Source organism: Somniosus microcephalus, chromosome 3, assembly GCF_052327205.1.
Source record: "Somniosus microcephalus isolate GS21.2 chromosome 3, FLI_Smic_1.0, whole genome shotgun sequence".
NCBI classification, from domain to species: domain Eukaryota; kingdom Metazoa; phylum Chordata; class Chondrichthyes; order Squaliformes; family Somniosidae; genus Somniosus; species Somniosus microcephalus.
In genome coordinates, this window is record NC_140989.1 from 64,256,986 (window position 1) to 64,279,850 (window position 22,865).

The following is a 22,865-nucleotide window of genomic DNA, read 5'->3' on the forward strand; positions in this document are numbered from 1 at the left end:
TGCAACCACAGGCAGTGCATTATTTAAGTCTGTGCATAAAAGCAGGTTTAAATATGGATCATTGCTTTATCCTGAGACTACTATTAAATAGTTATATGGTTAAGGTTACAAAGGTCCATGTGTATAGCATTAGGACTGACATTAGGTGGCCACGATAGACAGGTGGTGCCTGAATCAAAGCTTGCGTTTGAATTCTTAGCCTGCAGTTGGGATTGATATTAGGTGGTCTCTCTATACTGGTGGTCTGTGTATAATATATCAACATCACTTATCGGAAACATGATCTCAAAGTTTATTTTTACTTATGAACATACAATGGGAAAAGCAAAGTCTTCAGAGATAAGCCAAGATTGGTTTTCACAATAGACTGTAAAAGAGCACAGACTTGATTACCATATTACTGCTGATTATGTTCCAGATAATTAGAAATTGCAAAAATGTAATAACCTATTTGTTCCTGTATTTTTATCACTAATATTATTATTTTGTTTGCTGATGTAATGATACTCATACCACATCTTTCTTTGTAAATACAGCTTTATTTCTGTAACTATGGTAAATCTGCTGCTAGTCATGGGTTTTTATTTTGTTAAAACCTTGTCTCAGACAATCATCTGCCACAGAATAAGTACAGAGTACAGAATTCTTTTTCACTGACCAGCAGCTCTAATGATAGATGACAGACATAGGGCTGAGTGCCAGGTCCAAGTATCTTTCAGTCTCAGATACTCACTATTTGCTGGTGCTGCAGGTTACCCCCAGACCGGTCTCTAAACAGAGTGCTTGTTGCAATGAGAGACCCCTTTCTTGAGGATTGTAAAAATTAACAGGAACTTTTAAATGTGTCTGCTATCAGCACACATAATCAATCCCATCCTCATAGTGTGGAGAAAAATGATAGAAAATTGATTAAAGTCATTAATTGACGAAAGAAACTAAAAATTCAGTAAAGTTTTCCAGATAATCTTGATAATTATAGAAATTAGTTTACTGTAACATTATCTACATTAAATTGTTCTCCCATTTTAATTTCTCACTCTCCTAAAGATGGGAGAGAAATTGAACCCACGACCGTTCATTTTGAGCATGACAAACTGGAAACTAGGAGTTGAAAATCGTGGCGGCCCTTCAACCATCCATTGATACCCAAGGCTTGCCTCAATGCCATATTCAGGTGTGTCTGTAAATGGATGAGTAGTGTGCCCACCTCAAACAGGCTGTTTTTCTACACAAATCAGGGTCCTGCGTAGGACCCCAGTGCAAAATTCAGGTCTAGGTGCTGAAAGCCAGGGATGCCAATGTTGCTTAACTGTACTGTGGCATCATGAGCCTCTTGGGACCAAGGAGACCCTCAACAAAACAACAACAACTTGGATTTATATAATGCCTTTAACGTAGTAAAAAGCCCCAAGACGCTTCACAGGAGCATTATCAAACAACATTTGACACCAAGCCACTTAAGGAGATATTGGGGCAGATGACCAAAAGCTTGGTCAAAGAGGTAGGTTTTAAGGAGTGTCTTAAAGGAGGAGAGGTAGAGAGGCGGAGAGGTTTAGGGAGGGAATTCCAAAGTTTAAGGCCTCGTCAGCTGAAGGCACGGTCACCAATGGTGGAGCGATTAAAATTGGGGGTGCGCAAGAGACCAAAATTGGTGGAGCGCAGATGGATGAACGGGACTTGGTGCAAGTTAGGATACAGGCAGCAGAGTTTTGGATGACCTTAAGTTTATGGAGGGTGGAAGATGAGAGGGCAGCCAGGAGTGCATTGGAATAGTCAAGTCTAGAGGTAACAAGAGCAAGTATGAGAGTTGCAGCAGCAGATGAGCTGAGGCGGGGCAGAGTCAGGCGATGATACGGAGATGGAAATAAGCAGTCTTAGTGATGGCATGGATATGTGGTCTCGGGGTCAAATACGACACCAAGGTTGTAAACAGTCTGGTTCAGCCTCAGACAGATGCTAGGGAGAGGGATGGAGTCAGAGACAATGGCTTCGATCTTCCCAATATTTAGTTGGAGGAAATTTCTGCTCATCCAGTACTGGATGTCGGACTAGCAGTCTGACAATTTAGAGACAGTGGAGGGGTCGAGAGTGGTGGTGGTGAGGTGGAGCTGGGTGTTGTCAGCGTACATGTGCAAACTGATGCTGTGTTTTTGGATGATGTCACCGAGGGGTGGCATGTAGATGAGAAATACAAGGAGGCCAAGGATAGATCCTTGGAGGACACCAGAGGTAACAGTACGAGAGCAGGAAGAGAAGCTATTGCAGGTGATTCTCTGGCTACAACGGGATAGATAAGAATGGAACCAGGCGAGTTCAGTCCCACAGAGCTGGACGACGGTAGAGAGGCTTTGAAGGAGGATGGTGTCAACGGCTGCAGACAGGTCGAGAAGGATGAGAAGAGAAAGTTTACCACAGTCACATAGGATGTCATTTGTGACTTTGATAAGAGCCGTTTTGGTACTGTGGCAGGGACGGAAACCTGAAGGGAATCAAACATGGAGTTCCGGGAAAGATGGCCATGGGTTTGGGAGGCAACAGCACATTCAAGGACTTTGGAGAGGAAAGGGAGGTTGGAGATGGGGCTGTAGTTCGCAAAGACAGAGGGGTCAAGGGTTATTTTTTTGAAGAGAGGAGGTGATGATGGCAGATTTGAAGGGGAGAGGGACAGTACCTCAGGAGAGAGAACCATTCACAATATTAGCTAACATAAGGGCCAGGAAGGGAAGTTGGGTGGTCAGCAGTTTAGTGGGAGTAGGGTCAAGGGAGCAGGAGGTGGGTCTGCTGTTTCTCTGTAGCAATTTATGTTGGCTTTCCAGTTAATTCAGGGGTTTGAGTAAGTTGTGCGGGCAGAAAAGTGGGTATCATGGACAAGATGAGCAAGGAGAGGGGATGACGGAAGATAGGAGAGAAACTAGAGAAAGATGCGAGTTCAGGGCTAGGGCTGGGGGTGGCGGGGGTGGGGGGGACCTTAGAGGAAGTTTGGCCCGGTGGGTTAGGAGAAGAGAGGGAAGTGGCAGAGGCAGTTGAACTCAATCTTGATGGTCTCAATCTTAATAACAAAGAAGTCCATGAGCTCCTCACACTTGTTGTTGGAGGTGAGGTTGGAAGAGGCAGGGGAGAGGGGATTAAGAAGACGGTTTGCAGTAGAGAAGAGAAGTCGGGGATTAACTTTGCATTCCAGGATGATCCTGGAATAGTGAGCAATTTTGGCAGAGGAGAGTAGGACCCAATAGTGCTTTATGTGGTCCAGCCAGATCTGGCGATGAATGGCTAAAACAGTTGTCCGCCATATCCGGTCAAGTCTGCATTCCTTGGACTTAAGGGAGCAGAGATGAGGGCCCTACCGGGGGAGCGACCAGGTTGAGAGAGAGCAATGGTTTTAATGGGGACTAGGGCATCAAAGGTGGAGGTAACTGTTCTGAATCTCAGGAAGACTCTTCAGCAAGCTACAGTACTATTGCAGGTACATAGGCAGCCTGGTCCTGTATCTTGCCACTTGCATTTGAGAGGGCTGGCTGGAAAGTTCACATGAGCTGTTATCAGGAGAGGACAGGGTGTCATGAAGGTGGACTGTAGCCACATTACTTGTGCTGGGTCCTGGATCTGAGTCCCCACTGATCAGTGGGTGGTCAGACCTGATGGTATCAGTCAGATCCTCCAGACCCTGAGAGGTGTTGCCCATGGGCTCTCAGAAGCAAGTTGCCATTATTTTCTCTGAATGTATCCCAAGGTCTGAAGGTTAGTGATGAAAGCACCAATATTAGATGCACTGACTGGTCTGCAGGCCTCTCGGTCAAGTGGGACAGATGCAGATGTTCATGGTGTCAGCACTTACTCTCGGCAGCACTTTATTGCATTGAGTTCTTGGATATTGGCACTGAAGTTTGCATTGAACTCGGCTGTGGCCTCTGTCATCTGTGCCATATCCTCCAAGATAGTCTTCAGTACCTCCACATAAGAATACTGCTCATCCAGCATTCTTCCTTTTTGGGCAGGACTCCTGAGATCCGAGTCCACAGGCTAACATCTGCAGAGCCTCTACTCCCCATTGTTTGATCCCATTTCACCTCTGACTCCTCCAGCAACCTCATTTATTGAGTCACGCCCAATCAAAAGTCCTCAGCAGAAATATCCAGAGTCTTCCCCCAAGTGGACTTTTCTGGAGTGGTGAGTGAGAGAGAAAGGTGAATGATTGGGTGAATATGCGGTTAGTGGAGAGGAGGTGGCCTTGTTCTTCCTCCTCTGCCTCAGTTGGGTTGGATTATCTAAACTAAAAGAAAATGAAGAGATGTTATAATATTAGACAGCTACCATGACAGTTCCTCTGCAGTTTTGAAAAGTAGATGATCCTAAGAACATAAGAACATAAGAAATAGGAGCAGGAGTAGTCCATACGGCCCCTCGAGCCTGCTCCGCCATTCAGTAAGATCATGGCTGATCATCTACCTCATCTCCACTTTCCTGCACTATCCACATATCCCTTGATTCCCTTAATGTTCAAAAGTCTATCGATCTGTGTCTTGAATATACTCAACAACTGAGCCTCCACAGCCCTCTGGGGAAGAGAACTCCAAAGATTCACCACCCTCTGAGTGAAGACATTTTTCCTCATCTCAGTCCTAAATGGTCGACCCCTTGTTCTGAGACTATGACCCCTAGTTCTAGACTCTCCAGCCAGGGGAAACATCCTCCCTGCATCTACCCTGTCAAGCCCTGTAAGAATTTTATATGTTTCAATGAGATCACCTCTCATTCTTCTAAACTCTAGAGAATATAGGCTTAGCCCACTCACTCTCTCCTCATAGGACAATTCCCCCATCCTAGGAATCGGTCTGGTGAACCTTCGTTGCACTCCTTCTATGGCAAGTATATCCTTCCTTAGGTAAGGAGACCAAAACTGTACACAATACTCCAGGTGTGGTCTCACTAGGGCCCTATATAATTGCAGTAAGATGCCTTTACTCTTATACACAAATCCTCTTGTAATAAAGGCCAACATACCATTTGCTTTCCTAATTGCTTGCTGTACCTGCATGTTAACTTTCAGTGATTTGTGTACAAGGACACCAAGGTCTCTCTGAACACCAACGTTTCCCAATCTTTCACCATTCAAAAAAATACTCTGCTTTTCCATTTTTCCTACCAAAGTGGATAACTTCACATTTCTCCACATTATATTCCATTTGCCATGTTCTTGCCCACTCACTTAGCCTGTCTATATCCCCTTGAAGCCTCCTTGCATTATCCTCACAACTTACATTCCCACTCAGCTTTGTATCATCAGCAAACTTGGATGTATTACATTTGGTCCCCTCATCCAAATCATTGATGTAGATTGTGAATAGCTGAGGCCCAAGCACTGATCCTTGTGGTACCCCACTAAATACAGCCTGCCAACCTGAAAATGACCCGTTTATTCCAACTCTCTGTTTTCTGTCCGTTAACCAATCCTCAATCCATGCTAGTACAATACCCCAATTCCATGAGCTCTAATTTTGTTTATTAACCTCTTGTGTGGCACCTTATCTAATGCCATCTGAAAATCCAAATACACCACATCCACTGATTCCCCCTTATCTATTCTGCCAGTTATAACCTCAAAAGACTCTAACAGATTTGTCAAACATAATTTCCCTTTCATAAATCCGTGTTGACTGCCCAATCCTATTATTATTTTCTAAGTGTCCTGTTACCACGTCCTTAATAATAGATTCCAGCATTTTCCCTACTACTGATGTCAGGCTAACTGATCTGTAGTTCCCCGTTTTCTCTCTCCCTCCATACTTAAATAGCGGGGGTTACATTTGCTACCTTCCAATCCACGGGAACCATTCCAGAATCTATGGAATTTTGGAAAATGACAACCAATGCATTCACTATCTCTATTGCCACCTCTTTCAAAACCCTAGGATGTAGGCCATCAGGTCATGGGGATTTATCAGCTTTCTGTCCTATTAATTTCTCCAGTATGACTTATTTACTAATACTAATTTTGTTTCAGTTCATCATTCTTGCAAGAGCCTTGGTTTTCCATTATTTCCGGGAAGATTTTTTGCATCGTCTTCCGTGAAGACAGACACAAAGGGCTGGATTTTATCAATGGAGGCGAGTAGGAGGCGGGACTCCCACTTTTGGGGTTGTAGTCCCGCCTCCATCAAGTTGTGGCCAACCCACTCGATTTTCCCTTGATTGACCTTGTTGAGCCTGCCCAGCGGGCTCAGCAGGCCAATTAGGGGCCACCCGACAACAGGTGATGTCACAGACAGACATTTCATCTGTCAAGAGCTTTTGACAGATGAAATATCAGCGTTTGACAGCTCTTTGAAGTTGTCAAACACTGACAATCTGTACTCTAAGTTAATTCCTTCCTCTCAGGCTGATTTAGAGATCTCTCCAGAACAGAAAGCAGAGGCTGCAACTTTTGACAGCTCGCGGCCATTCTGCTTTCTGTGCCAGTGAGATGAGGGGCTTCCGAGACCTGAAGGAAGGAAGGCTGTAAAGGTAAGTAAAGGTAAGTAAAACTTATTTAAACACTTTATACACACCAAACACACTTACCTCTGCACTCATGCACCCATCACTCACCTGAACACCGGACATCTCGAACCCTCCAAGTCCTTCAGCCCGACGGTCGCCTCGCTAACTTGCCGTGGTTTGGAGCCATCGGGCAGCCCCACTTCAGGGATAAAAATAGGGATTAGGCTAAAAACTGCCTGTTAACTATCTGTTAACAGGCAGTTAATTGCCACTAATCCCCTTCCCGCCTCGGGGAGGCGGCTCCCAGCACAGGTCGGGTACCCGCCTCCTGTTAAACGGGCATGGAGGCGGGTTGGGGGTGGGATGGGTTCGTGCCCCCCCGATTTCATGATTTTAACACCCCACACGCCTCCATTCCCGCTTCCACGGCCCTGGGAAATTCTAGCCCAAAGTATTTGCTTAATTTCTCTGTCATTTCCTTATTCCCCATTATAATTTCTCCTGTCTCAGCCTGTAAGTGACCCACATTTACTTTCGCTAATCTTTTCCTTTTTACATACCTATAGAAGCTTTTGCAGTCTTTTTTCATGTCTCTCGTTAGTTTACTCTATTATTCTATTTTCCCTTTCTTTATCAATTTCTTGGTCCTCCTTTGCTGAACTCAGGCTTACTACTCTTTTTGGCAACATTATAAGCCTCTTCCTTTGATCTAATACTATCTTTAACTTCTCTTGTTAACCACAGTTAGACTACTTTTCCTGTGGGGTTTTTGTGCCTTAAAGGAATGTATATTTGTTATAAATTACATATTAATTCTTTAAATGTTAGCCATTGCTTGTCTATCATCATAACTTTTTATGTAGTTTCCCATTCTACCGTAGCCAACTCGCCCCTCATACCTACGTAGTTTGCTTTGTTTAGATTTAAGACCCCAGTTTCGGATTTAACTAAATCACTTTCAAACTCAATATAAAATTCTATCATATTATGGTCACTCTACCCTAAAGGCTCCTTTACTGAAAGGTTATTAATTAACCCTTTCTCATTGCACAATACTAGATCTAAAATAGCCTGTTCCCTAGTTGGTTCTTCAACATACTGATCTAGAAAACTATCTTGCATACATTCCATGAATTCATCCTCCACACTATTACTGCAAATTTGGTTTGCCCAGTCTATATGTAGATTAAAGTCCCCCTCCTGTCCCTGACTACTAAGCAGACCTGTACCACTACCTAACCTAAGGGGTGTGACTGCCTCCTGGATCAAAGTGTCCAGGTAACTCAATCCATCCCTGGTGCCCTGCAATGTCTGCACCTCAGACACCAGCTCAAAAACTCTGAGCTGAAGTTCCTCAAGATGCAGGCGCTTACTGCAAACGTGGTTGTCCAGGATCGCAATGCTCTCCACAAACTCCCACACGCTGCAGTTGCGGCACACCACCTGCACTGCCATCCCTATATGACCTTGTTTTATTTAATTAACTTTGTATTTAGGTAACTTAGTTTACAGTTTAGTTTCTTGACTACTTACTTGATCTAGATTAAATTAAGGGTACTGAAATTAAATATCTACCGGTAACAAGTAATGTAGTCAAAAAGCAACAACTCCCTCCCCCTCTTCTCCAAATTCACACTCATTCCAAATTCCCAAATAAAACACTATGTTCAAGTCCACTCCGTTTAATCCTGCTCCATGCCAGTGTATTTACATTACTAATATTCAGGCAAGCTGTAGATGGTCTAGACAAACCTGCAGCAGCCACTACTTCCCTGTCCTCACTAGATCGGCCATATGGCTCCCCAGGACGTCAAGTGTGTCAAGTGCTTACCTTTTATGTAGGGAGTCAGAGGTCTCACATCAGGGTGACCACCAACTGTGGCCTGAGAATCACAAACATTATACACCACCTTCTCCTGTAAGTGAGAAGAAAAGAGACTAAGACACGATTATAGCAGTGAAGGCTGGGCAGAATCTCTTGTAATAACAGTTCAACGCGTGAGGCCGATAGCAACAAAGGACAGCTATTGTCAGTTAGGGAGACTTGTTTATTCATGGCACTCGGTGAGAAATGGAGAATTTGTAGGCAGCAGGTGAAGTACTGATGGGAGCAGGGATCATGGGTTCAGAGTACAGTCCTACAGCATGTGAGTGTTATAAGTGAAGCAGTGCCACATATATAAAAAGACTGTAAGGTAATGTCAAGGTAGAGCAGGTAGCTACCTCGGCTGTTCTAGTGAAATTGTCAAACGTCGTCCTGCACTACAACGGAATCCTGGGGGCCGAGGAAGTGGTACTCATGGCCACAGCCATCTTCTTCCACAAAGTACACACCACGTGCATAACGGGTCTTCCACATAGCCTGTCCCGCCTGCTCTGTATTCTTGTTAAGAGGAGATCCCGGTCAGAGTCCCTGAATTTAAGGCTCTTCTCTTGGCTTTACCTGCCATCATTGAACTTCAGCTTTCTTCCTTCCTCCAGTGCTGCTGCTCTGCTTCTCCACCTCTCCCATATTGATTTTCTGTGCCTCCCCCTCTGTGTTCCAATCATATATGGGACATTAGGAACGGTTCTCTCATCTCCCCACATATTTCCTGGCTCTCCAGCATAACTATGGCATTGCAAGCTGGATTTGTACAGCCTGTACATCGCTCATTATTTAATTTACTTGACCCCATGATTTATGCCGCTATGATATGGTTGCCAGAAGTTCCACCTGGTCTCACTTCCAGCGGTGTCATTTCGTGCCCTGATTGACCTGTCTGTATTTTTCTCCACTAAATTAACAGTTCTGTCAGTTCTTCGGCGAGTGGCTCACATCCTGACTCCCCAAAGCCTCGCCACCACCTACAAGGCAGGAGTGTGATTGAATACTCTCCACTTGCCTGGATGTGTGCAGCTCCAACAGCGCCCAAGAAGCTCGACACTATCCAGGACAAAGCAGTCTGCTTGATTGGCAGCCCATCCACCACCTTAAACATCCACTCACTCCACCATCGGCATACAATGGTTGCAGTGTGTCCTATATATAGGATGCACTGAAGCAACTCGCCAAGGCTTCTGTGACAGCACCTCCCAAGCCCACGACTTCCACCACCTAGAAGAATCAGGGCAGCAGGTGCATGGGAACACCACCACCTCCAAGTTCCCATGCAAGACACACACTAATCAATCTTGGACATGTATCACTGTTCCTTCATGCTCATTGGGTCAAAATGCTGGAACTCCCTATCCAACAGCACTGTGGGAGTACCTTCACCACACGGACTGCAGTGGTTCAAGAAGAAGGCTCACCACCACCTTCTCAAGGGCAACTAGGGATGGGCAATAATTGCCAGCGAGGCCCATGTCCCCAGAATGAATAAAAAAAAATGTTTTTGACAATTGGACTACAGAACCATTGGGGCGGGGGGAATTTTAACCCCCCAAAATGGGTGGGTTTACATCGGGTGGGAAGTAAAGATGTAATAAATCTCAAGCCCGAACCCAACTTGCCTCGAACCATCGTACTTCCAGTTTTAACGTAGGTGAGATGTGGTGTGGGGGGGACCAATCCGCTCCCAGGATATGGGTCGCTCATTTAAATATTTTTAATGAGGCTGCGTGCCTAAGATTTTATTTGTTTTTCAGGCTTAACGCTGGCCGACCAGGTTTCCCAGGCCTCGGGAAACCCGGCAGCTAAAGGGAGATGAGGGCTGCTGCATGGAACAGGTAAGGGCTTTTCCAGAACTGCTTGTGGGCCAGGAGGAGCAGGACTGCTTCCCCCAGCCCACCAAGCTAACCTGCTAACCTCCCCAGTGATCAGACCCCCGCCCCCTGCGATCACCAAAACCTCCTGTGATCACTGACCCCCTCCCATGATCACCAACCCCCTTGCGTTCACCAGCTCCTCCATGATCACTGACCTCCCCCTTCCTGCAATCAGCGACCCCCCACAATCACCAACTCTCGCCCGAACCCACCCATCTTCCCCTCCGATCTCTCCCTGACCGCCCTTCCATCTCACCTCTGACCCCCCATCTCATTGATCTCCCTCCGACTCCCCGTGATCACACCCTGACAGTCCAAACCTCACCATCTCTACTTGCGAGCAGCAGGAAACCTAGCTGCTCCTGGGCTGCAGCATTCCCTGTCCATCAAGGAGCCAAGCCTGTTAATCAGGCTGGCTTTCGGGCGGGGAACCGGTTAAAAAAAACACACACGCCACGGAGCTAAAACTCCACAGCGTTCGGGGATACCGACCAGATCTCCTTCCCCCATACCCCACCAGCTTGGAAATCCCATCCCAGTAAATATCGGGGCCCAAAAATGGTGATCATGTCCTACCGTTAAATTCAGCAGGACCTGAGGGAAACCCATTCTTCCGGGTTTCCCGACCGCAAAACTACCTCGCCGCTTCCTCCCCACCACCCCGGTAATATTGGGGCCATTGGTTCAGTCAGTGAAAACAAACCTACAATTTTTTTTACATTCTGGGCTTTTTTTCTGTCACATTTAGTTTATAAATTGATTTTAGCCACTTTTATAAAAATTTAAATTCACTTGATTTGCCATAGAATTTCACATGACACGGATGAAACATGGCACGAGTTAAAACGGGCATTCTCTAACAACCTTATCACAGCTGGCATAGAATTTTGAAGAGCTTATGCTCAAAGTATTGACTAAAATGTTAAAGTTTCCAGAACTGATACTATGCAAGGCTTTTTGTTTTTTCAAAAGATTTCTCAGTGTTAGTTTAGCTTCACCAGAGGTTGTAGCCTCCTTGATGCCAAAATGGCATTCACTCATCTGAAAATTTATGAGAGGTTACACAGGCTGTGACTTTTGAATGAATTCCACCTTTGAGAATTTTTATCAAAGCACGTACACTGAAGACTGGGAAAACACTTGCTTGACAGCTAGGGATGACCTCACAAGGCAGCTAGACAAACAGGGTATCTAACATACCAGTTCAGAACACTATCGGGACCCTTCTAAAAGTTACAGCATTAAAAAAACTAATGTCCTGGAGCAGCCAAACAGTATAATCCTGCTGAGACTCTACTTGCTATGTGAAATAGAGATTACAAATGTTGCTTGGAATATAGTTGTAATTGTACTAATTGATTGCCATACTCAATTTAATTAGTGTAGAATTGGTAAATTTGAATACGCCAGCATAAAATTGGCTGACGGTTGCCCTTTCAAACATGATTGAGGGTACCCTGGCATAATTGAGGATACATACCTTCATGAGACAGTCTGACAACAAGTTGGAGTTAACAGTCCGTTGAGTTAACAGCAGGTGCCATCTTAAAATACAGAAACCCCAGAATTTCCTTCTGAAACCTAAAAGGAAGAAAATCAATATTTCTCAGTGAGTTATTTCTCTTTAGGGGAGTAAGAACAAAAATAAAAACATGGTTCAACTTCCATTGCACTGGGGAATTCAAGATGTGCCCCTGAATGGAACGCCTAGGCCTTCAATCTAGTGATCCGTTCTCATTTTTCCGGCACAATTCTTACACATGCGCGCTTTAGCTAATTAGTCGGTAGGTTAAAATCTGAGTTAAAATCTCCTGGGCCTCACACTGTGGGGGTCTGGATGGTTTGCCGCCTGCATTGGCCCCCACACGCCGCATTCTCGCCTCAGGTTAAAATCGGGGCTGCAGAGTCAGTTCATTCTAGTGCAGCAAAATATTTTGTGAGATCAAAAAAGGGGAAACATGAATTCTGGAAATTTGCAATAAAAACAGAAATTCTAGAATTGCACAGGATATCAGTATCTTCAACTAGGACCTTCCATCAGAATGACTCTTTGTCTTGAGTACTGATGAAGGGTCTCGGGTGGAGGATAGAGACGGTTAACCTACTTTTCTTCTTCAGATCCTGACTGACGCTGCACATTTTCAAAACTTTCTCTTTTTAAAGCATATGTTTTGTGAAGTACTTCTAGCCACAAGAGTCTTGTTGTGCAGTTTATCACAAGAAAATCCAAGAAACATGACTGGAGATGTGATTATATCATCATGCACTGATGGAATTATGTGCAGTTTGACAGTAAAATTTGTAAACTTGCAAGATCGTTTCACGCAAAGGAACAATCTCCCTCAATTGATTTGGTGGGGCTGGGGCCTTGCAAGAAAAGCATGTGGGCAGCTTGAATACATTTGAAGCATGAAAGAAGTAAGATGAAAAATAATAGGAGATAGTAAAATGGCAACAACTAAAGTTAAAGAGGTTACTGTCAATGGACCCTGTACAGCATAAGAAACAGAAGGTACCTCACAGATGACAGTGAGTTATGAATTACGATGATCCTTTTATCCAGAACCCAAAAGTTCTTGTAAGATTGAAAGAATGCCTGGAATCCACCGTCACAAGAAAGATATTCTGTTTATTATTTGAGAGTAAATGTCTTTAAATGAATGCTTTAACTCAGCATACTGCAGCCAATTGTTAAATGCTCGGCTCATGATTAATTTTACATGTTTGAAATAGATGTGTCAGGTCTGTGGGAAGTGGAATTACCAGTAACACACACGGGAGGCTCGCATTGCAGGACACCAGCAATGTTGAAAAATGGAAACAAAAATTTATGCAGCTCATTATTACAACTCTCAAAACATCCTAAAATGCTCCACATGCACTGAATTACTATGAAGCACAGCAACCACCGTTATGTAAGCAAACCAATTATTCATACACAAGAGCCCACGAAAAGCAATCAGTTAATCATCTTTTTGATGGTTGAGGGAGAAATGATGGCCAGGACAGTGGAGGAACTATAGGGCCTATTAAGCCGTCCCTGTGCATTACCCGGCCCAATTAAATGGTGCGGGTCTGGTGACGTCATCAATGACGTGTTGTCAGCTGGGATCTTTAAAGGGGCCATGGCCACATTGGATTTGAATGTCAATGGAACACTACAGCATTGGAGTGCTACCAACATTGACAATGACTGCACAGAGGCAGAGGGCTGCACCCAGGTTCTCTGATGACTCCCTCCATATCCTTGTGGAGGGAGTCAGAGCACACAGGGAGGTCCTCTTCCCTTCCAATGTGTGCAAGAGACTTCCCCAGGATACCAAAACAGCCTGGTTGCAGATTGCAGAGGAGATCACCAGCAGCGATGTGGTCAGGAGGACCTGGGTGCAGTGCCACGAATATTTCAATTATCTCATTAGATCAGGAAATGTGAGTACAAAGCCACACTCACCTTCATCCTGCTGTGCCTCTCATCACATCCCCATCACTCTGCCTTCCCTACCCTACCCCTGCACAAGCTTACTTGCACCAACATATCTTGCACGTCCACCCATCCCTCTAGAGTTGGCTAAGGTAGATTGGGTAACTACATTAAAAGGTATGATGATAAACAAGCAGTGGCTAGCATTTAAAGAATGAATACATAATTTACAACAAATATACATTCCTTTAAGGCACAAAAACCCCACAGGAAAAGTGGTCCAACTGTGACTAACAAGGGAAGTTAAAGATAGTATTAGATCAAAGGAAGAGGCTTATAATGTTGCCAAAAATAGTAGTAAGCCTGAGGATTAGGAGGATTTTAGAATTCAGCAAAGGAGGACCAAGAAATTCATAAAGAAAGGGAAAATAGAATGAGAGTAAACTAGCGAAAGACATAAAAATAGACTGTAAAATCTTCTATAGGTACGTAAAAAGGAAAAGTTAGCGAAAGTAAATGTGGGTCCCTTACAGGCTGAGACAGGAGAAATTATAATGGGGAATAAGGAATTAAACAAATACTTTGGGCTGGATTTTACCTGCTGAGACGAGTTGGGGGCGGGACTGCTGCCTTCCGGGTTCCAGTCCCATTCCCAGCGACGTCTGATGCACAGACGCTATTTTCCGCTGATTGGCCTTGTAATAGGCCTGCCCCGCGGACTTGCCGGCCAATTAAAGGAAAGCCGGTGTCAGGTGACATCAGTTGATGATGCTTCATTTGCGATTTTCTTAAAGGAACATGTACCATTTATTTTTGACAAATGATTTGTCAGTGTTTGAGGTGCTGTCAAACACTGACAATCGCTATACAAAGGTGAGCCCTTGCACCCAGACTCTCCAATGACTCTCTCCTTTGGATAAACCAGATGGCAGCTGCAGGTGAGGTTACAGAAGCAATTTGTCACTTCTCCCAATGTATCCACACTTCAAAACTTGTCACCTACTGAAAAATCTAAAAACATTAAAAATGACTTTCCCAACATCTCCTTGCCTCTGATACTCACCAGTGTGCCATTGGATCCTTCACACCACTTCTGCAGCTGCCATCTATACACAAACATTACAACAGACCCACAGCACGCCTCACTTATCCTGGCGGGGTTCCCCAATGTCGGGAAGCCCGCAGCAGAAGTCTCAAAATAGGAAAAAGCCTCTTAACAGGCAGTTAAGTGGCTATAATCCTCTTCCTGCTGCTCAGAGTCGGGTCCCTGCACAAATCAGGGACCCAACTCCTGGGAAGATTGTTTGGAGGCGGGTTGGGAGCGGGTTCGGGACCTGCTCCCATATTTTTGATTTTGCCAGGAGTCCTGCCTCCAAACCCGCATCCTCAGGGCTGGTAAAATCCAACGGTTTGTGTCTGTCTTCATGGAAGAAGACACAAAAAACTTCCCAGAAATAGTGGAGAACCAAGGGTCTAGCGAGAATGAGGAACTCAAAGAAATTAGTATTAGTAAAAAAAATAGTACTGGAGAAATTAATGGGACTGAAAGCCGATAAATCCCCTGGACCTAATGGCCTACATCCTAGGGTTTTAAAAGAGGTGACTATAGAGATAGTGGATACATTGGTTGTCATCTTCCAAAATTCCATAGATTCTAGAATGGTTCCCACGGATTGGAAGGTAGCAAATGTAACCCCACTATTTAAGAAAGCAGGCAGAGAGAAAACGGGGAACTACAGACCAGTTAGCCTGACACCAGTAGTAGGAAAAATGCTAGAATCTATTATTAAGGATGTGGTAACAGGGCACATAGAAAATAATAATGGATTGGGCAGAGTCAACAGGGATTTATGAAAGGGAAATCATGTTTCACAAATCTGTTAGAGCTTAGAGTTTTTTGAGGTTGTAACTAGCAGAATAGATAAGGGGGAACCAGTGGATGTGGTGTATTTGGATTTTCAGAAGGCATTCGATAAGGAGCCACACAAGAGGTTATTAAACAAAATTAGGGCTCATGGGATTGGGGGTAACTAGTTGGATACTGCAAGGATCAGTGCTTGAGCCTCAGCTATTCACAATCTTTATCAATGATTTGGATGAGGGGACCAAATGTAATATATCCAAGTTTGCTGCAGATACAAAGCTAGGTGGGAATGTAAGTTGTGAGGAGGATGCTAAGAGGCTGCAAGGGGATATAGACAGGCTAAGTGAGTGGGCAAGAACATGGCAAATGGAATATAATGTGGAGAAATGTGAAGTTATCCACTTTGGTAGGAAAAATAGAAAAGCAGTGTATTTTTTAAATGTTGAAAGATTGGGAAATGTTGGTGTTCAGAGGGACCTGGGTGTCCTTGTACACGAATCACTGAAAGTTAACATGCAGGTACAGCAAGCAATTAGGAAAGCAAATGGTATGTTGGCTTTTATTACAAGAAGATTTGAGTATAAGAGTAAAGACGTCTTACTGCAATTATATAGGGCCCTGGTGAGACCAGACCTGGAGTATTGTGTACAGTTTTGGTCTCCTTACCTAAGGTAGGATATATTTGCCATAGAGGGAGTGCAATGAAGGTTCACCAAACTGAACTCTGGGATGGGGGGATTGTCCTATGAGGAGAAATTGAGTAGACTAGGCCTATATTCTCTAGAGTTTAGAAGAATGAGAGGTGATCTCATTGAAACAGGGCTTGACAGGGTAGATGCAGGGAGGATGTTTCGCCTGGGTGGGGAGTCTAGAACCAGGGGTCAAAATCTCAGAATAAGGGGTCAAGCCATTTAGGACTGAGCCGAGGGGAAATGTCTTCACTCAGAGGGTGGTGAATTTTTGGAATTCTCTACCCCAGAGGGCTGTAGAGGCTCAGTTGTTGAGTATATTTAAGACAGAGATCGATAGATTTTTGGATATTAATGGAATCAAGGGATATGGGGATGGTGCAGGAAAGTGGAGTTGAGGTAGAAGGTTAGCCATGATCTTATTGAATGGCATACATCAGTTACTCAAATGGGGACTTATGTCATCAGCCAGTGAATGGTCATCATGTGCATAATGGTATCTACACCCATTCTTCATATGACATATCTAACTCATCACTATACTCTCCTACAGGTCCATCAAGAGGCAACCCCCCCCCCACCACCCACCCCCCACCCCTAATGCCCCACTGTCCAGGAGGAAGAGGAAGAGGACTCCTCAGAGGAGACTCCAGCCTCTGAGGGTGCACCGTCACCAGACATAAGCACACCCAGCACCAACGCAGATAGCCACAATGTTTATGTAAAGTTTCCGTTAATGTGCTGTCAAACATAAAATTATTTATTTTCAACACTTTCCGATCTTGGACAGATTTGTGTGCAACTTTGTAAGTGGCTTAATGAGTTGCAGTGAATGGTGAGACAGAACGGTACCTCCAGCAATAGTGATGAGTTTGAAAGGAATGGCTTTGTCATTGCAAGGATGCTTTATGATGTTGCTGTGGGCTAGTGCCATGATGAGGCCATCCCTGGCCTCCCGGGCCGCAATGTGCTCGGGTACTGATGCCCTCTGTCCTGTGCAGCATCAGGTGATTGTGGAGAAAGTTGGTGGTGCTGTTGCTGGTGCTGCTGGTGTGCCTGGTGCTGCTAGTTTTGGGGCTCATCGTGGTCCGATTCTGAGGACCAAGGTGAGAAAGTATAAACGACATCCATGCTGATGGAATAGCTGGCAGGTGAAGTAGAGATAACAGAAGCAATCTGTCAATGGTGAGAGAGGTTCATCCAATGAGGTGACACTGGATGGAGACTTTGCTGGAAAGACTGCAGCCTGCAGAATCTATGCTGGGAATGCAGTGAGAAACAGCTTCTGCTGAGGAAAGTGATCATCTGTCAGGTGGGAGCTTTTACTGTACAATTGATGGTATCAACTAATCAGCTGGAGCAATGGCCACTGAACTCCCGTCCCAGGTTGACAGATGTGGTTCCCGAGCAGCGTGTTTCCCATAGCCATACAGTTAAATTTAAAAGGTAAGGTTAAAACTAATATTAAGGGTCTGACACCTAGCAACTAATCATTTAAATTGGGTTGCCCGCCTCTGCCAGTCGGGTCAGGTCCGCGCTGACAAGACGCTCCTGGGGGAAAGGCACGTGGGAGCAGGATGACAGCAGGTACCTGACCCGCTTCCAAAAATAACAACTTTCCCACCCAACCTGCCTCCGATCACGCCCGCTACCACCCCAGAAAATTCCGACCAGTAGCTCTGACAATGCAGCACTCTCTCAGTGCTGCACTGGAGTGTCATTCAAGATTATGTACTCAGGTCCTGGAGTGGAGCTTGTAGCCACGACCGTCTGACTCAGAATGGAGTGCTCCACTAAGAAGATGAGCTAACTCGGGAAGCAGTGATTAAATGATACTTAAAGGTCGATTTTAACCCTACAGCAGATGGGCAATTAAAACTGAGCAGGTTACTTATCCACTCAGCTCCCAACTATTTCCAACCATTTGTGTTATTAATCTACAGGACTTTACAGGCAGATGGGGCGCCTGCCTAAAGCAGGCAAGAACCTGGTAAATGTATGCAAATTGGGGTCTTTTTACATCAGTAGGGTCCGATGCAATTTTATCCAGGGCCTAAGACGCCGTGCTCTTTCCGATAGATAGAAGCAGGTCTGCAGCTAGTCGGAAGACAGGAAAGGCCCTTCTGGTAAGTCTAAAACTGTCCTCCTCTGAACCCCAGAAGGAAAGCCGTGGTTTCCCCTGCCCTGGACTCTGCCCCCCCACCTTCCCTCCCCTGAAACCCTCTCTAAACTCCATCACCACCGCTTACTTTGAAGCCAGCGGGGACCAATGGCTGCCCAATCTTCACCTGCCAGCAGCCACATTGCACCCTCTGCACTCCTGTGCCAGGTAAGAAGTGGACCGGCGGCATCTGAATGAGGCCCAGCGGCCAAAATCGCCATGGCAACCTACTGTCTCTGCACAGCAGGAAATCAATTCACCGGAACGGTTTCCCGCCGGATGTCCGCTCCGAGTTAAAATCCGGCCCAATCAAGATCCCAGGGTTCTATTCTCAACACGATCAATCTTCACCTTTTAATGAACACAAAATTCACAAACACGTGCCATAAAATGAATAACACTCTTGCTTTCAAGAACAAGAAAAATTGCTTAGAATTGTTAATTAAAAAAATCCCAAGATTAAATATCCTTGAAGGGGCCTCAAATGTGAACAAATTTAATCTATAATTGGAAGTGTGACACCGCATTTGTATGGATGTGATATAATAAATAATTTCAGTTTTACTATTTTAAATCAACATTGAACTAAGATGAGTTTATTGTGCATGTTATACTGGAGTTCAGCTTCATAGTGAGCTGATGACATGTCACATGTGTGACGAAGAGTGACTTAATACACATCATGGTTACTTGACTTTTTTTATGGCATCTGCTATTGCCTGTTATGCTCAGATAGCACAGTTACATTATTAATCGGATCAAGGCCAAGACAGTGAAGGCCATACTGGCTCAGAGCTCAAGGCTAAGATTTATGGTCAGAAAATGATTATCACAGACTCAAATGAATATGATAAAATGACAGCAGCAGCTATAAAACATTAGGTGTATATGATTTTTCCATAACATCAATGGTCTGGTAAATTTTAGCTGGCATACACTGTAATAAAATCCTTCATGCAGCATACCCAGTGGGATTAGTTTTGATTAGCTAGGGAAGTACAGAGTCTTTCTGGAATGGGAGGCCAATAGTGTAAGATGAGGCAGAAATGTTAAAAGATACTTCCTAATTTTCGATGTTGAAAAGAATCAGAATAAAATCATGTGCATTAGGATCTTTCTGAGGTTCTTTGGGAGCAATACAAATACAAATTTAGAATAAGTAGTGGGCTAGGGGAGAGCATTCATGTGGTTTATGTATTACAAAGGAAGGCAGAAAAAACATGGGAAACTTTCACCTTCCCTGCACGGGCGGTAATCTGGCAGAGTAGATCGCTCGCCCATTATAGGATTCGCACATTGATTACCATAGCGAGGCAGGCAATCCGCAATGCCAGACTACCCCAATGCGTGAAGATGAAAATTTACTTTGACGTGTTTTATATCAGGTATCATGACATACAGAGTCTTATAATGAGGGATCATCTATCAGCTCAAACAGTTGCACTAGTTTTTCTGTTTTTGTGCTCATCAAGTTGAGGAATAGCATTGCTGGGAATGGAGTATTTTTCACTTTTGGCTTCAATTGTTAGAATCAAGTTCCTAGGTCAGGTATAGCATAGGTTAATAGTATCATTTGGACAGGTTGGGTGATTGGGCAGATGCACGGCAGATGCAGTATAATGTGGATAAATGCGAGGTTATCCACTTTGGTGGCAAAAACAGGAAGGCAGATTATTATCTGAACAGCAATAGATTGGGAGAAGGGGAAGTGCAACAAGACCTGGGTGTCCTTGTGCACCAGTCGCTGAAGGTAAGTATGCAGGTGCAGCAGGCGGTTAAGAAGGCAAATAGTATGTTGGCCTTCGTAGCGAGAGGGTTCGAGTACAGGAACAAGGATGTCTTGCTGCAGTTGTATAGGGTCTTGGTGAGACCACACCTTGAGTGTTGTGTGCAGTTTTGGTCGCCCTATTTGAGGAAGTATGTTCTTGCCATGGAGGGAGTGCAGCGAAGATTCACCGGGCTGATACCTGGGATGGCAGGAATGACGTATGAAGAGAGATTGGGTCGATTGGGCTTGTACTCGCTGGAGTTTAGAAGAATGAGAGGTGATCTCATTGAAACTTATAAAATTCTAACAGGAGTAGACAGACTAGATGCAGGAAGGATGTTCCCGATGATCGGGGAGTCCAGAACCAGGGGTCACAGTCTAAGGATAAGGGGTAAGCCATTTAGGACAGAGATGAGGAGGAATTTCTTCACCCAGAGAGTGGTGAACCTGTGGAATTCTCTACCACAGTAGGCAGTTGAGGCCAATTCATTAAATATATTCAAGAAGAAGTTAGATATATTTCTTAAAGCTAAAGGGATCAAGGGATATGGGGAGAAGGCAGGGACAGGGTACTGAGTTTGGATGATCAGCCATGATCTCATTGAATGGTGGAGCAGGCTCGAGGGGCCGAATGGCCTACTCCTGCTCCTATCTTCTATGTTTCTATGTTAACATCCAACTGTCCTCCAGAATTGTACTTTCATCCCAATCTCAGAAAAGTGTCCTAGGCCCAAAGTGTCCTAGGGCCAACCATCTTCATCTGCTTCATCAATGACGTACCTGCCATCATAAGGTCATAAGTGGGGATGTTCACTAATGATTACACAGTGTTCAGTTCCATTCGCAACTCTTCAAATAATGAAGCAGTCCGTGCCCACATGCAGCAAGACCTGGACAATATTCAGGCTTGGGCTGATAAGTAGCAAGTAACATTCACGCCACACAAGTGCCAAGCAATGACCATCTCCAACAAGCGAGCGTCTAACCACCCTACCTTGATGTTCAATGGCACCACCATCGTCGAATTTCCCACCATCAACATCCCAGGGGGTCACCATTGACCAGAAACTTAACTGGACCAGCCACATAAATACTGTGGCTACAAGAGCAGGTCAGAGGCTGGGTATTCTGCGGCGAGTGACTCACGTCCTGACTTCCCAAAGTCTTTTCACCAACTACAAGGCACAAGTCAAAAATGTGATGTAATACTCTCCACTTGCCTGGATGAGTGCAGCTCCATCAACACTCAAGAAGCTCGACACTGTCCAGGACAAAGCAGCCCGCTTGATTCACACCCCATTCACTATCTTAAACATTCACTCCCCACACTACTGGCACACCGTGTCTGCGGTGTTGGCCTTGTCAGCGACGCCCATATAAATGAATAAAAAATATATGCAGTGCTACAGTAAATCCGCAGATCACAGATAACATTGATTATTCAAGCTGAACAGGTCAGTGAAAGGATTGAAGTTCTTAAGAGTATAATAAAATTGCTAGGGTCCTACAATTCAACACAGAATAATCACAGCATTTGCCTCTATATTTCTTCATAAAAGTTTGCATAACAAGCTTAGTAATCCAGGGCAATAATAATTCATCAAAAAATGGTTCTTTAATACTAATAACTGAGCTTGTGTTGATTCAATGTACCGGAGATGGGTATTAATTTGTTTGCTGTTAATATGACTAATTTCATTGCCAATCTAACTGGCAAGGCATGAGGGTAAATTTTCCAGTCTCGGTGCTTGGGCTGCAGGAAAAGTGCACCTGCTGGTTCTTCCAAGGGTCGGCCTAATTATATATTCGAAGTGAGTGCTTGGCCTTGATTGGGCCATCCGCTTGGAATTTATTCAATGGGGAGGTGGGAAATTTGGCATGGCTCCAACTCGTAAATAGAATGCAACTGCAAGTTCAAGTTGAGTTCATTTCTTCATGCACAAAGAAAATAGGAGGCAGGATATTATTGCAGTTGTTGAAGAATGGTGCAGTGCCCAGCAAGTCACCTTCATTCAGCTCCTTTACAAAGTAGATAAGATAAGGGTTTCCCTATTTGGCGCCAAAGGGCACTCGCCCCACAGGATAGCAGTGCAGATTACATGGGAAATCGACATACAAAGGATCAATGGTATGCCCAACACCCAAAGAATCTGGGTGCAGATGAGAAAGACGTTTCCCAGCAACAAAACATATGCCAAGGTAAGACAACCCAATATTCCCCAATACAAACAGACGGGCAAAATATGTCTATCACAAAATGCCTCTTCTCAACCTGTTACACCTGTATGCAAAGCACTTAGACATCTGTGGAAGTGTCCACTATATGCATTTATGCAGTAATTCTTCATTGCTTTTCTTCATTCTTTTGGTGATGATCTTAAGTTTATGCCCTCTAGTTACCAACTTACTAACCAGCGAAAATAGATTTTGTTCCGTATTTATATTACCATATCTCATATAATTTAAAACACGTTGATAAGATTTCCCCTTAACCTTCTATGTTCTAATGAAATAAGCTCTGCTCCATAGTTAGGCCTGTTTGAATGCAAAGTTGTGTAGCATGTAGCAGAAAAAGGTCAGCAGTGAAGAAGGTAGCCTTTGATTGCGGTCTGCTTTCCCTTTTAAATAGCCATGGCACAGAGTATTGTTTTATAGAATCATAGAATGGTTACAGCACAGAAGGAGGCCATTCGGCCCATCAAGCCCGTGCCGGTTCTCTGCAAGAGCACCTAAGC

At 44.5% G+C, this 22,865-nt stretch overlaps 1 long non-coding RNA gene across 1 annotated transcript; it reads right to left on the reverse strand.

Moving 5' to 3' along the window:
- Window positions 1–278: 278 nt before the first annotated feature.
- LOC147121100 (uncharacterized) lies at window positions 279–22,865 on the reverse strand. Its single transcript, XR_015076567.1, has 4 exons — window positions 21,125–22,865; window positions 11,708–11,808; window positions 8,309–8,393; window positions 279–4,270 (listed from the first exon to the last, which is right to left on the reverse strand). It is a non-coding gene; the product is annotated as an uncharacterized LOC147121100 (long non-coding RNA).